Source organism: Delphinapterus leucas, chromosome 6 (assembly GCF_059928025.1).
Source record: "Delphinapterus leucas isolate spDelLeu-1000000601 "Yukka" chromosome 6, BTC_Dleu_Yukka2, whole genome shotgun sequence".
In the NCBI taxonomy this organism is placed as follows: Eukaryota; Metazoa; Chordata; class Mammalia; order Artiodactyla; family Monodontidae; genus Delphinapterus; species Delphinapterus leucas.
The window spans coordinates 98,583,136-98,597,212 of NC_143134.1; the positions used below are offsets into that span (position 1 = coordinate 98,583,136).

At 36.0% G+C, this 14,077-nt stretch overlaps 1 non-coding gene across 1 annotated transcript; it reads left to right on the forward strand.

Annotated features, from left to right (window-relative positions):
- Window positions 1-843: 843 nt before the first annotated feature.
- LOC115802729 (U6 spliceosomal RNA) lies at window positions 844-950 on the forward strand. The gene has a single exon (XR_004023262.2). It is a non-coding gene; the product is annotated as a U6 spliceosomal RNA (small nuclear RNA).
- The last annotated feature ends 13,127 nt before the right edge of the window (window positions 951-14,077 follow it).

Below are 14,077 nucleotides of genomic sequence, written 5' to 3' on the forward strand. Positions count from 1 at the left end.
GAATAAGACAACAATGCCCACTCTCATCTCTTTTATTCAACATAGTACACGAAGTCCTAGCCAGAACAATTAGGCAAGGAAAAGAAATAAGAAGCATACAAATTGGAAAGGATGAAGTAAATTTTTCTGTTTCTAGTTGACATGATATTACATGTTGAAAACCCAAAAGACTCCACCAAAAAAACTGTTAGAATAAAAAAATTCAATAAAGTTGCAAAATATAAAATCACACAAAAGTCAGTTATGTTTCTATATACTAATGAACTGTCAGAAAGAGAAATTAAGAAATAATCCCAGTTACAACTGCATTAAAAAGAATACAATATGTAGAAATAAATTTATACAAAGAAGTGGAAGATCAGTACACTGAAAATTACAAAAAATTGATGAAAGAAATTGAAGAAGACATAAATAAATGGAAAGACATTCCATGTCCATGGATTGGAAGAACACTGTTAAAATGTTCATACTACCCATACTACCCAAAGCAATATACATATTCAATGCAATACTTATCAAAATTGCAATGGCATTTTTCATGGAAAAAGAAAAAAACAATCCTAAACTTTATTGAAACAACAAAAGGTCCCAAATAGCCAAAGCAATCTTTAGAAAGAAGAACAAAGCTAGAAGCATCACACTCCCTGATTTTAAACTATATATTACAAAGTTATAAGAATCAAAACAATTATGTTTGTGGTCTAAAAATAGACACACATATCAATGGAACAGAATAGAGACCCTAGAAATAAGCCCATGCATACATAGTCAATTAATTTTTAGCAAAGGAGCCAATAATATACACTGGGGAAAGAAGAGTCTCTTCAGTAAATGGTGTTGGGAGTGCTCACTTCAGCAGCACATACACTAAATTTGGAATGATACAGAGAAGATTAGCATGTCCCCTGTGCAAGGATGGCACCCAAATTCATGAAGCATTCCATATTTTTAGATGAACTTATTTGCAAAGCAGAAATAGAGACACAGATGTAGAGAACAAACCTATGGATACCAAGGGGGGAAGGGGTGGTGGGATGAATTTGGAAATTGGGATTGACATATATACACTACTATGTATAAAATAGATAACTAATGAGAACCTACTGTAGAGCACAGGGAACTCTACTCAGTACTCTGTGGTGACGTAATGGGAAGGAAATCTAAAAAAAAAGGGGATATCTGTATACGTATAACCGATTCACTTTGTTGTACAGCAGAAAATCACACATTGTAAAGCAACTATACTCCAATAAAAATTAATTTTATAAATAAATGGTGTCAGGAAAACTGGGTATCCACATGCAAAACAGAATGAAATTGGACCCTATATCTTACATCACACACAAAAAACAACTCAAAGTGATTAAAGACTTGAAGATAAGTTTTAACTTCTAGGAAAAAAACGTAGGGAAAAAGCTCCTTGACGTTAACATTGGTCTTGGTAATGATTTGAGGGGTTTTTGTTTGTTTGTTTGGCCATGCCACACAGCTTGTGGAATCTTAGTTCCCAGACCAGGGATTGAACTCGGGCCCACGGCAGTGAAAGTGCTGAGTCCTAAACACTGGACCACCGGGGAATTCCCTTGGTAATATTTGTTTTGGATTTGACACCTAAAGCAAAAGCAACGAAAGCAAAAATAAACACGTGGGACTACATCAAATGAAAAGCTTCTGCACACAAAGGAGACCATCAACAAAATGAAAAGGCAATCTATGGAATGGGAGAAGACATTTACAAACCACGTATCTGATATAAGGTTAGTATCTAAAATGTATAAAGAACTGAACTCAATAGCAACCCCCCAAAATATGCAATTAAAAATGTGCAAAGGGGGGCTTCCCTGGTGGCGCAGTGGTTGAGAGTCCGCCTGCCGATGCAGGGGACACGGGTTCGTGCCCCTGTCCGGGAAGATCCCACATGCCGCAGAGCGGCTGGGCCCGTGAGCCATGGCCGCTGAGCCTGTGAGTCCGGAGCCTGTGCTCCACAATGGGAGAGGCCACAACAGTGAGAGGCCCGCGTACCGCAAAAAAAGAAAAGAAAAAAAAAAAAATTCTGCTATTTGTGACAACATAGATGAACCTGGAAGACATTATGACAAATCAAATAAGCCAGACAGAGAAAGACAAATACTGCATGGTATCACCTATATGTGGAATCTGAAAAAGTCAAATTCTTAAGGAATAGAATGGTGGCTGTCAGGGGGAAATAGGGAGAGGTTGGTAAAATTGTACACACTTTCAGTTATAAGATGAATAAGCCCTGAAGATCTAATGTATAATGTGGTGATTATAATTGATAATGCTGTATTATATAATTAAAATTAGCTAAGAGAGTAGAACTTAAATGTTCTCACACAAAAAAAGATAAATATGTGAGGTTATGGTTGTGTTAATTAACTTGATGGTGGGAATCCTTTCACAATATATACATATATAAAATCATCCTATTGAATACTTTAAATATATTACATTTTTATTTGTCAATTATACCTCAGTAAAGCTTAAAAACCTAATACACAGGCACAAAATAGATATCAATGATGACTGAAAAAAATAATTCACACCTGTGCTGGAATACTAGAAATTTTTAATGTTTTATATATTATATATTGTCTCATTTAATTCTCATTTAGTTCTTACAGACACCTTGTGAATTTATATAACCATGTTAAGCTAAACCTTTGGGATTATTAATTATGGCAACAGAATTAGTCAAAAATTTTATTGTTATACTTTTCAGTTCAGCAACTTAAAATACCTAATAAAAAGTAAATAGACATTTTCAAAAAGAAAAAAAAACTTTCTGAAGCTTAAAAACAGAGAGAGAAAGGAACAAAAAGACAGTGGTCTAGCAGGTACTTGCAAAACACTCAGGATGGGCTAAATGACCTTCTAGATGCTTTACCAATGTTAACTTTTTTTTTTTTAACCTGAAACAATGGAAATTTATCATCTCACAGTTATGGAGCCTAGAAATTCACAACCAAGGTGCTGGCGGGGCCCTGGTCCCTCTGAATGCTCTAGGGGAGGACCTTTCCTTGCTTCTTCCTAGCTTCTGGTGGTTGCTGACAATCCTTGCTATTCCATGGCTTGTAGTTGCATCACTCCAACCTCTGCCTCTGTCTCCACATGGCCGCCTCCTCTGTCTGCCACTGTGTCTGGGCCTCTTGCCCTTTTCTTATAGTGATACCATTCTGGACTTAGGGCCCAGTCTACCCTCACAACTACCCTCTAAGATAGGTACTATATCAGCCCCATTTTACAAATAGGGAAACTGAAACAGAGAGAAGTTTTAAATTTGGGGCTTTCTTTTAATTTTGTTCAAAGTCATAGACCTAGTGAAGGACAAAGCTGGCCCTTGAACCCAGCCAGCCTGTCTCTATAGTGAATGCTCTTAATTCCAAAGCCTCATGGGATTTATCTAGAGAAAGAACCCCTCAAAATTTGTAGATGCAAATTTTTAGACTTTACTTGATTACATCGAGGCCACATCAATGAAAAGACAACCACACCCAAAAAATTTCCTGAAAATATTTGAACAGACCAACAATGATTTTACAAACATTTAACCTGAAAACAAAACAGAACAAAAGAGTTACTTTTGGAGGAGCAATAATCAAGCCAATCTGAGACCTCTCCTCTGGAATGCTAAATGCCAAACAACAATGAAATCATCCTACGGAGGTTTGAGGAAAGCTGGTTACGGACCAAGAATTTTATAACCAGCCAGATTGTTGCTCATCTGTGAAGTCAAAGACATTCCATGAAAGAGCAGGTTCAGAAAATATATGCCACCACAAACCCTTCTTGAAAGAGTAAGTGGAAGACACACCCCTGTTCTAAATGACCAGAAGATTAATCAAAGTTAAAAGCTTGAGGGCTTCCCTGGTGGCGCAGTGGTTGAGAGTCCGCCTGCCGATGCAGGGGACATGGGTTCGTGCCCCGGTCCAGGAGGACCCCACGTGCCGCGGAGCGGCTGGGCTTGTGAGCCATGGCCGCTGAGCCTGCGCGTCCAGATCTTGTGTTCCACAACGGGAGAGGCCACGGCAGTGAGAGGCACGCGTACCGCAAAAAAAAAAAAAGTTAAAAGCTTGAGCATGGGGAATTTGTGACAAAAGGAGGCTAATGATAAGTAGGAAAGCAGGTAAACATAGAGTCTTGGAGTTTAACCTAAACTGACTGTTGAAAATATTGTTTCAAAACTGAACGCAAATGTCAATTAAAATTTTTGACATGGAAGATATATGATACACAAAAGAATAATTTAATAAACACAGTCTGGTGTGCCAAATCCAAAATTATGTTTCAAGACTGAGAAGTATTGAGGAGGAAGAAAAACTCTCACTTGATTCCTCATCTAAACTGCTTGGTTGTGGAGGAATCAGAATGTCTAGCTAATTTCTAACTTCGAGATTTAAAGAGACAGGAATTGATGAATGCTGATCAAATTCCTATAAATTCCTGATGAATGCTGATGAAATTCCTATAAATCTCATATCACACCAAGATCTTGATAGCTCTCTAAGCTCCAGGTACAGTGTAAATTTTTTTAAATGTTGCTGTTGGGTTGTTTTTAGGATTTTTAATGGCTTCCTTCTATCACTGGTCCTTTTCATTTATTCCCTCTGGATGGAATGTTTCCACCTTGGTCACCACCCTCCCTTTCACAAGTTACCTCCTACTTATTCTTCATGTTTTAGGTCATATTTAATTTCTCAAGGAATTTTCCAAGACCTTCAGGCCTAAGTCAACTCCCTTTGTCATGGCCTCTCATAGAACTGCATTCCTTTCTTTTGGTGGATCTATCAGTATAATCATGATTTGTAACGCAATTATTTGCATCTATTAATTAATGCAATTCTTTTATTTATATCTATGTCACCCACTGCTGCCTCACCCCATCAGGGACTGGAGTTGTGTCTTTTCCTCTTTATTTTTGTGCCTAAAGCCTGGTAAAATGCCTGCCACATAGGAGGAAGTTCATGTTTGTTGAGTAAATTAATAGGAAATATAAAACAAATAAAACACAGCCCAAACAATAGAAGATGTAAAATAAACTTCAAAGCAGCATAAAACCAGAAGGCACAAATGCACATGATTGAAGAATGAGTATATATTTCAGTCATGACATTCTGTATATGTAGGTTAAGCTGCCTCATTTAAGTCAAACATTCCTAATGTAAACCTACACAATGTCAAGGGACAACTTGAAAGGTATGAAAATAAGAATAAAATCATTGGGTGGTAAAGATATAGAATGTAAAAAAAAAAAAAAAAGGAGAGCTAGTGATAATTTCAGACAATATAGAATTCAAGTTTTTTTAGAGCATCTTATATAAGAAAGAAGATAAATGGAATGATTTGATTGTTTTAGGATACTTTAACCCGTCTCCCAGTCATAGATCTATTATGGAGGAAAAAAGATAGTGATGATTTAAATAGGATAAGTATTAAGATTAATTATACATATGTACATATAGTCAGTTACACAGTTCATAAATATATCAAGGTTGTGTCTACCAAGAGAAAATACACTTGCTTTGAATGCCTAATGGAATAATTAGAAAATATGATTATTAACTAGGCTATGAACACATATATATAAATGAATATTCCAATAGCCAGACATTGAAGAGGCCACATATTCTGTCCATGATGACAAATAACTAGAAATGCTTTTATAAATATGAATTTTAAATATTCCTCAAGATTGAAAATTTAAGTAACATTGCTCTAAGTTACTATTAGGACAAAGATAAATCTGACAAACCATAAACTATTTTTAAAGTGTTTAAAATGAGATTATCTAAATAAAAATCTTAAGTACAGCCAAAGCTATTCTCAAAGAGAAATGTAAAGTTCTAAATGCTTTTTTTCATAAATATTAAAGAATTAATACTAAGGTGAACTGAAGGAAATAAATAACAATGAAAGCAGAAAACATTTATTTTATGAAATATTTAAAATTATATATAAATCAAAGCCCTATTCTTTTGAAAAACATTTAAATGGAGAAGTCTTTGAAAAATCTAACCAGTAAATAGAGAAAAACAAAATAATTAATATTAGAAATAATAAAAATCCTATTAAAGTCCCTATGGTAGAGATTTTGGTTTGTTTTTTTTTTAAAAAAAGAATATATGAATACATTCTACTCTAATAAAATTCGAGGTTATCAGTGAAATGGAAGGATTTGGAGGAAAATACCAAACTGGTTAAAGACGTAAAAAGGTGGATTAAGCAATAAATAAACAATGTAGAGATTGAAAATTTTAATAAGGAACAAAATTATCTCCACAACTGAAAGAAGTTTGATGAATTCTTTGATCCTTTTAAAGATGACAACTCTCATCTCATGTAAATTATTCTAGAACAAAGAATAAATTTAAGAATAAAGAGAATAATTTGCCTTCTCCAAGTACGGTTGGTTTAAAATTTGGAATACTCATTAATATAATAGCTAGCTTAAGAGTTGACTCTTTTACATGAAAAAGTGAAATGAACCAAGTCTAGATCCCAATCCATCCTCTTCTTAGGACTCATAAACCAGGAGGGACATTAGCAATGAACGTAATGAGAAAAATAAGAGAGGAGGGAGAAGTGGAAGGGGCATGATCATTTAAATTCTTCTAAGAAAATCTGGGAAGCTGGCCACAGCAAGAAGGAGGTAACATTTCAGCATCCACTCCAGGATAGGAAATCAAGCCACAAGATTTATATGTATTGTCTTTAAAGTCTTCCCAAACCACCATGAATTAGATCTTTTCATCTCCATTTGGGCAGATGAGAAGTTAGACTCACACACTTCAGGTAACTTGCTCAAAGATCACAACAGTAGTTAATGGTGGAACCTGATTTTGGAGACACACTTGCCTACCCTCAAACATTTTCAAAAGGTCACAAAGGCATCAAAGTTGGGCAAAGGACAGATTGGGAAAAGAGGTCACTAATTCAGAAACACCACTCTGTGAGAAGAAAAAATGACAACTCTGGAGACACATATTCACGGGAACATCATTCTTTGCATGTGGGCATCTTTTGAAATTTCACACTCTCTCTCCCAAGGCTAAGTCGGCTTCCTGTAAGTCTGTCAAGTTGTTGTGTTTAAATAGCTAATGCCTGGTACCCAACTGTCTCCCTGTGATAGTGCTCAGTCAGTATCAGTAATGAAAGATAAAGGTTTAAATTCTGGTTCCCTATAAAAGCTGTGCATGGCCTATTTTTCCAGATCCCCATGCCAAGAATCAATCTCCACTGTGCATTTTCTGAGTCTCAGTGAGATAACAAAGCTTTTTAAGTCGTACCCATCCTTGAGAAATCTAACAATCCTACATTCTAAGCCCCTGACTACAGACTCCCAGGGAAGAATAGTAGGAACCTCAAGGGCTCATCCACAGTGTTGGAAAAAGCTAGAAAAATGCCATGCCATTACACAAACTACGTATTTATAAGTATTATAGCTATGATTTATTGAACATGTTCAATAATTTAATATTGTACTAAGCACCTCATGTTCTTTATCCCACTCAATCCTCATAGCAACCCTATGCGGTGGGTAGGTTAGTCATTAGGACTGTTTGTAAATAATCCAGTTCTTTCCTTCCAGGCATGTGGTAGAATTGCCCTTCCTTATCTTCTTTGAAGTTGAGGCTCAGCCTTGTGACTTTTTTGTCAATATACTGTGAGATGAATTGACAAGTATCACTTTGGGATAGAAGCTTTATGAGACAAATTACATTCTTATTTCCTGTCTCACCAATTGTGGTAACATACATCAAAATGGAATCTCCATCAGTCTGGATCCCCAAGTGACTAAGGTGACTAGGGTTCCCATGCTGACTTTCAGTGGCAATATAGTGAGGATAAAAATTCAACTTTTGTTGTTTCAAACCTGAGGCAGATTGTTCTATAGATGGCGACATCAAATATTCCACTACCCATGCTCTTCTTACATTGTGACATTGACACTCTTCCACTGACAAGTAGGGTCTATGTTCCCCTCAACCTGGGTCAGCCTGAGAACATGGCAGATGTGACACTATTACAACTTCTAAGTCATAAATTGCAGTACAGCTTTTGTCTGTTCCTCTTGAGATACTTGCCCATGGAATACAGCTCCATGCTGTGAGAAAACTAAGCAGACACATGAAACGGCCACATTCCCAGCTGAGGTCCGAACCAACAGCCAGCCTGAACCACCAGACACATGAGTGTATGAACTTTCATATGATCCAGTCCCCACTGGATGCTGGCTGGTGCAGAGATAAGTTGTTTCCACCAAGCTCTGCCCAAAGTACAGATTTGTGGGCAAATTAAATGTAGTTGTTTTAAGCCACTAAGTGTTTTTTTACTTTGTTTTGTTTTGTTTTTTGATGGGGGTGGGTGGGTTCATCACAAGGCAATAGATAACTGGAACAACTCTATTTAAGTTTTGAAGTTGTTATTGCCAGCATAAGTTATACATTCTAATGGATGCAGTAAAAGTCTTATTGCTTTCCCCATTTTGTAAGTGGAGAAACAGAATTGCAGTGAGGTAAGATAACTGGTTCAAAGCACACAGCCAAGGAAAGATTGGCAGTGTAGAAGAGATAGGAAAAGGGAAATAACACTGACACTTAACATATGGACAAATTGCACTATACTCATTTAAATAGTAGCACATTAATTCTCAAAACAAAAAAATAACTGTGAGAAGAGTGTGGTATTTCCATTTTATAGCACCTTGAGGATTGAGACTATTTTTTCATACTTTTTATCTCCAGGATTAAGTGCAATTATTTTTAATGCCCTCAAGATCCTCAGTTAATGTTTGATGGATTAAATTAAGTTGAACTGAATGGACAGAAGGTCAAGAGGGGCTTGGAGGAAACCCAGGCTTGCATAGCTGCCGAGTGGTCAATCTCATAGTTAAACTCAGATAGGACTCACTCCAAAGCCTGTGCCTTTTCTGTATGTAACTGTTGATAGTAAGGGGATAGACATCTCATCTCAAGGGTATTGGTAAAGTCCTAGCAGTATTCCCTCTGGGTGAGAGACCTTTTTAAAAGTCAGGGAAGCATGGACAAATTACTCTCAGATAAAAGAAGCAGAGATCTGGCCACTTCTGAGTGGCAGGTTCTTGACAGAGCCCTTCTGAGTGGCAGGTTCTTGACAGAGCCCTGGTGCAATATCCAGCCTATCTCAAGAGAGTAAACTTTGAGGAATAAAGCTCTATTTCACTAACACCCTGTTTTCAAATAAGATCACATTCACAGGTTCCAGTGTTTAAGACTTCAGCATATCTTTCCAAGGGACACAATTCAATTCACAACACTAATTATGTGGAGTGATTTATGCTATAATTATTGACCATTTGGACATCTCCTTTTGTGGAGTACCCATTTCAAATTTTGAGTCATTTAAAAAGTTAGACTGTCTCTCTTTTTTCTATTGATGTCTTGATATTTATGGATACAAATCCATTGCTTATCATGAAATTGTATTGAATTTTATCAAATGCTTCTTATCTTTTTAGTTGAAAAGTTTTTCCTTATTTATGCAGCTAATGAGTTTTTTTCCTTCTCTGTTTTTTTTCTATCACAGTTACTAAGAAGTATGTTAATTATCACTTTATATCTTTTGACCTAATGTTATTAGATGCATATAAATTTAGAATTGTTATATCTTCCATTTGAATCAAAAATTTTTAGTGAAATATCCAACTTTATCTCTATAACACTTCTTGCTTTCAAAAGTACTTTATTTGCTGTTAGTATAGGTATATTAAATTTCTGTGTGTTTATATTTAAGGCTTGTCTCATAATTTGCATCTAGTTGACTTATTTTCTCTATGTAGTAAGACAAATCTTGGTGTTTAATTGTAATATTTAGTACACTTATATGTAGCATAACTACTGATATATTTGAGTTTAAATATACTATCTTCTATTTGTCCCCTTTAGTTTGTGTTCCTTTAGTTTCCTTTAAAATAATTTCCTATGGGGCTTCCCCAGTGGCGCATTGGTTAAGAATCCACCTGCCAATGCAGGGGACACGGGTTCGAGCCCTGGTCCAGGAAGATCCCACATGCCGCAGAGCAACTGAGCCTGTGTGCCACAACTACTGAGCCTGCGCTCTAGAGCCCGCGAGCCACAACTACTGAAGCCTGTGCACCTAGAGCCCATGCTCCACAACAAGAGAAGCCACTGCAATGAGAAGCCTGTGCGCCGCAACGAAGAGTAGCCCCTGCTCGCCGCAACTAGAGAAATCCCACACGTAGCAACAAAGACCCAATGCAGCCAAAAATATATAAATAAAAACAAATAAATTTATTAAAAAAAAATTCCTATGTACTAATTATTTTAAAAATTATTTTCTCTTATTTTTGCATACATATACTTTCTTTTATTCATTTTTACTGGTTAACTCCAGATTTCAATATGCATCATTAACTTTTGTAACTTCCTGAACAATGGAAAAATTGTACAAAATTTTAGCTCCATTTATTCCATTCTGATCCTTGTACTATGCTCATATATGTATGTTTATTTTCATTTTTCCTGAGTTACCTGCTTCTATCTGGAATAACATTTCTTTTTCCTGAGGAACTCTTTTTAGTATTTCTTTTAGTACAGTTTGGCTGGCAATGAATTCTTCCAATATTTTCATCTGAAACCGTCTTCATTTCACCTTAATTTTTGAGAGATATTTTTATTGGACATAAAATTTTAGGAAGTTATTTTTCAGTCTATTAAAATTTTTGTTCCATTGCCTTCTGCCTTCCATCATTTCTACTGAAAAGTCAGCTATAAATCTAATCTATAGCTAGATTACCTGTAAATTTCTTATTATTGTCTATTTTTTTCTTTGAGTCATTTGATTCTGTTTCCTGGCCCACCTCAAAATTTTGGATTGAATGTTAGACATTTTATTTGAAATATTAAGGAGGCATTGGATGATTTTATTTTCCTCCAGAAATTATTTTTCTTCTTTGACCATTGACAGGTTATCTCAGTCCAATCAGGGAATATGATGATTTGAGGATATGGCTGGTCTACCAAGACCCCTTTCTCCTTGAAGTTAATTTTTATTTCACCAGGCTCATGAGACTCATAAAATCTCCACTTAGCTTTCTAGCTCCTTAGAAGCTGTTTCAAATGTGTATACACTACTTTGGCATTGGCAAATACCTCTAGAAGAAATTGTGCTCAGAATGTTGTGTTCAGTTTTCTCTTTCCACTAGAATCTTGTCCCATCAACTGCTGGCTGCATTGGTAGGCTCGAACTTCAGTTTTATTTCTCTAACTCATTAATACTGCCATAATACTTACTCTTCCAGTTTCTTTTTTAATGCTATGTCCTCACTGCAAATTGGCAAATGGTCCAAGGGGGAAAAGTAGTGACATGTAGTACATATAGTTTACCTCAATTCTTTTCCTTTCTCTTTGGAATCTTGGTCTCTCAAGTGCTGGGTGCTTTTGTTGCTCTTCTTCAAACAGCTGCTTTTTGTATGTCATATAGCATTTATAGTTGTTCATCATGGGAGGGTTAGTCTGATACAAGCTACTCCTTCATAGCCAGAAGTACAAATCTTGTATTTAATTTTATAATATACACTTACCACCAAAGTATGTGTCAGGAACATTTTTCTATGTTATTGAAAATTTTTTAAATATAACTTTCAGGGGCTACATGATATGCCACTATAATGCATGTATCACTGTTGACTACACCAGTTATCTACTATTACGCACCTTCAGGCTACTTGCAATTTCTCACTATTTCAGGTTTTTACTAGGGAGACTTTTGATGTTTCCCTAGACATGATGTTAATGTTTTCCGTGTATAAGATTGCTTCTGGTATATGATATAATGTGTATACATGAGCAACTGCTAAAAATTGTGTGACAAGGAAATAAATAGGAAGGCTATGTGAGATAAGCAAATTTTACATGATCTTACTTGAAAGATTAATCTCTTATTCAGAAAAAATTAGTGAATTCACTATGAGTGAAACAGTTATGAGTTTAAATCTGAGTTTTATCACTTTACTAGCTAGATCACCCTGGGCAAACTTACTTAGCCTTGCTGAGTCTGTTTCCTCACTTTTTGAAGACAGATAATATTATCCACCAGACAGTTGTAATTTTTTAAAAGAAATAGTTATCTATGTATGTGTATATATACACCAGAAGCTCCCTCAAGAACAAGGTTTAGACTCTCATTTTATTCACTCATTCAAAAATATTTACTGAGCATTTATGGCATGGGGCAATGGGGCTACAACTGTGGACAAGTCAAATAAATCTATGCTCACATGAAGTTTGCATTGTACAGGGGTTGAGACTGACAATAAGTAAATAACTACCTTTGGGTAGTTACTAGTACTGTGAAGAAAAGTAAAGAAGGATAAAAGCTAGAAAGGCATGGTTGTGATGGTGTTAATTTGAAATGCTTGCAGGAAAATTCTCTGTAAGTAGATAATGTTGAGCTCAAATGTATGAAATGAGAAAGCAAGATATTTGGAAATGTGGGGATGAGATTTCCAGATAGAGAAAATAGTAGTGCAAATGTGTAGATTGGAGGAGCTCAATGAGTTTATTAAGCATGTAGAAAGTCAGTGTGATGGGAATGGAATGAATGAGAATGCCAGGAGTGAGGACACAGAGGTAGGCAGGAGCCAATTCAAGTAGGACCATTCTGACCATGATTGATGGAAAACCATTGGAGAGTTTGATCAGGGGGACATGTGATTATATTTTTTCATTCAAACATTCATTTTGGCTTCTGTATGGAGAGTAGTCAATAGGGACCAGTGTGGAAACAAGGGCTATTGCAGTCTTTATCTTAAATCCCCTATACTCAACACACTGTCTGGTGCATAATTGCGAACAATTGTCATTTAAAAAAAAAAAAGAACATTTGGATTAGGGAATGTGCAACAGTCTCAAAATGTCTGCTTTGGAATTATGAATTCACCAATCAGTATAGCACAAAGCAGAGACAAACTACTTTTACAGTTAATCTAGTTTCATTCAAAAGCATTTTGAGTTCACAGGTAGACAGTGCAGTGTCAGGATTTTCAAACGATTTTGAAAAAAGAGCATCAATCAATATCCATCCATTATGGCCTTAAAATTGACTGCCTGGAGAACCAACTGCAATACACAGCCACAGTTTCTTCATCCGTGTGTCTAAGCAAGAAGACCAGGGTTGGTAGTAAAACCCTGATCCAATTTCTAGCTAAGAAATACTAGAACATTTTTTGTTATTTCAAATTTTCAAACTCTCATGACATTAAGCACTTTTGTGAACTAAAACAAGGAAGCTTTTCTGTTTTAAATCTGGAAAACATGGGAGATAGCAAACTTGAAAGTCTCTTTTAAGTTTTGGCATGTCTGTGACATTAAACATTGAGTATCTTTGATCTCCAGAGGGATTAGGTTGGATACCATGTGTGGCTGTTCTTAAGTGGCCTCTGTAAAATGTCAGAAGGTTGAGAAACAGGTATTCAGGTGTTTGGTAATAGATAATCCATACTGAGAGGTACTAGAAATTATCCTCCTACTAGACTTGATGATTCTTATCAATGGAATGGTTGCTGGCTTCTCTAGTATCTGCCACAGTCAGTGCATAATAAATATTGAATGAATAAAATCCTGATCTGATAATAGAGCAGAAAGGCACTAGGATCGCAGAATATTTATTTGTTCACAAAAATATCATCAAACAATTTATATAATCTATAAATATATTCGACCCTGTGTTAAGATAGTGGGAAAATAAACATGAGAACAATTTAGTGAGGGAATCAACCATTTTTTTTTAATTGTTAAAACAATGGGAAAGGTGCTGGAATGAAACAATCCATTATAATAGAGAGTGTGGAGGTACAATTAAATGGAGATTCTGGAATTGGCTTTGGGTACTTTTCAAGATGGGCAGTATTGATCACTGATGGAGAGAGTAGATACCCGCGTTGTATAAAGAGAGCTTATATTAACCTAACCTCTCTGAGTTCGCCTTGGGCCACAGACTCTGCTCCTACCCTCTCATCCTTCCTTACCCACTTACTAGTTATTCTCATATATATATTTTT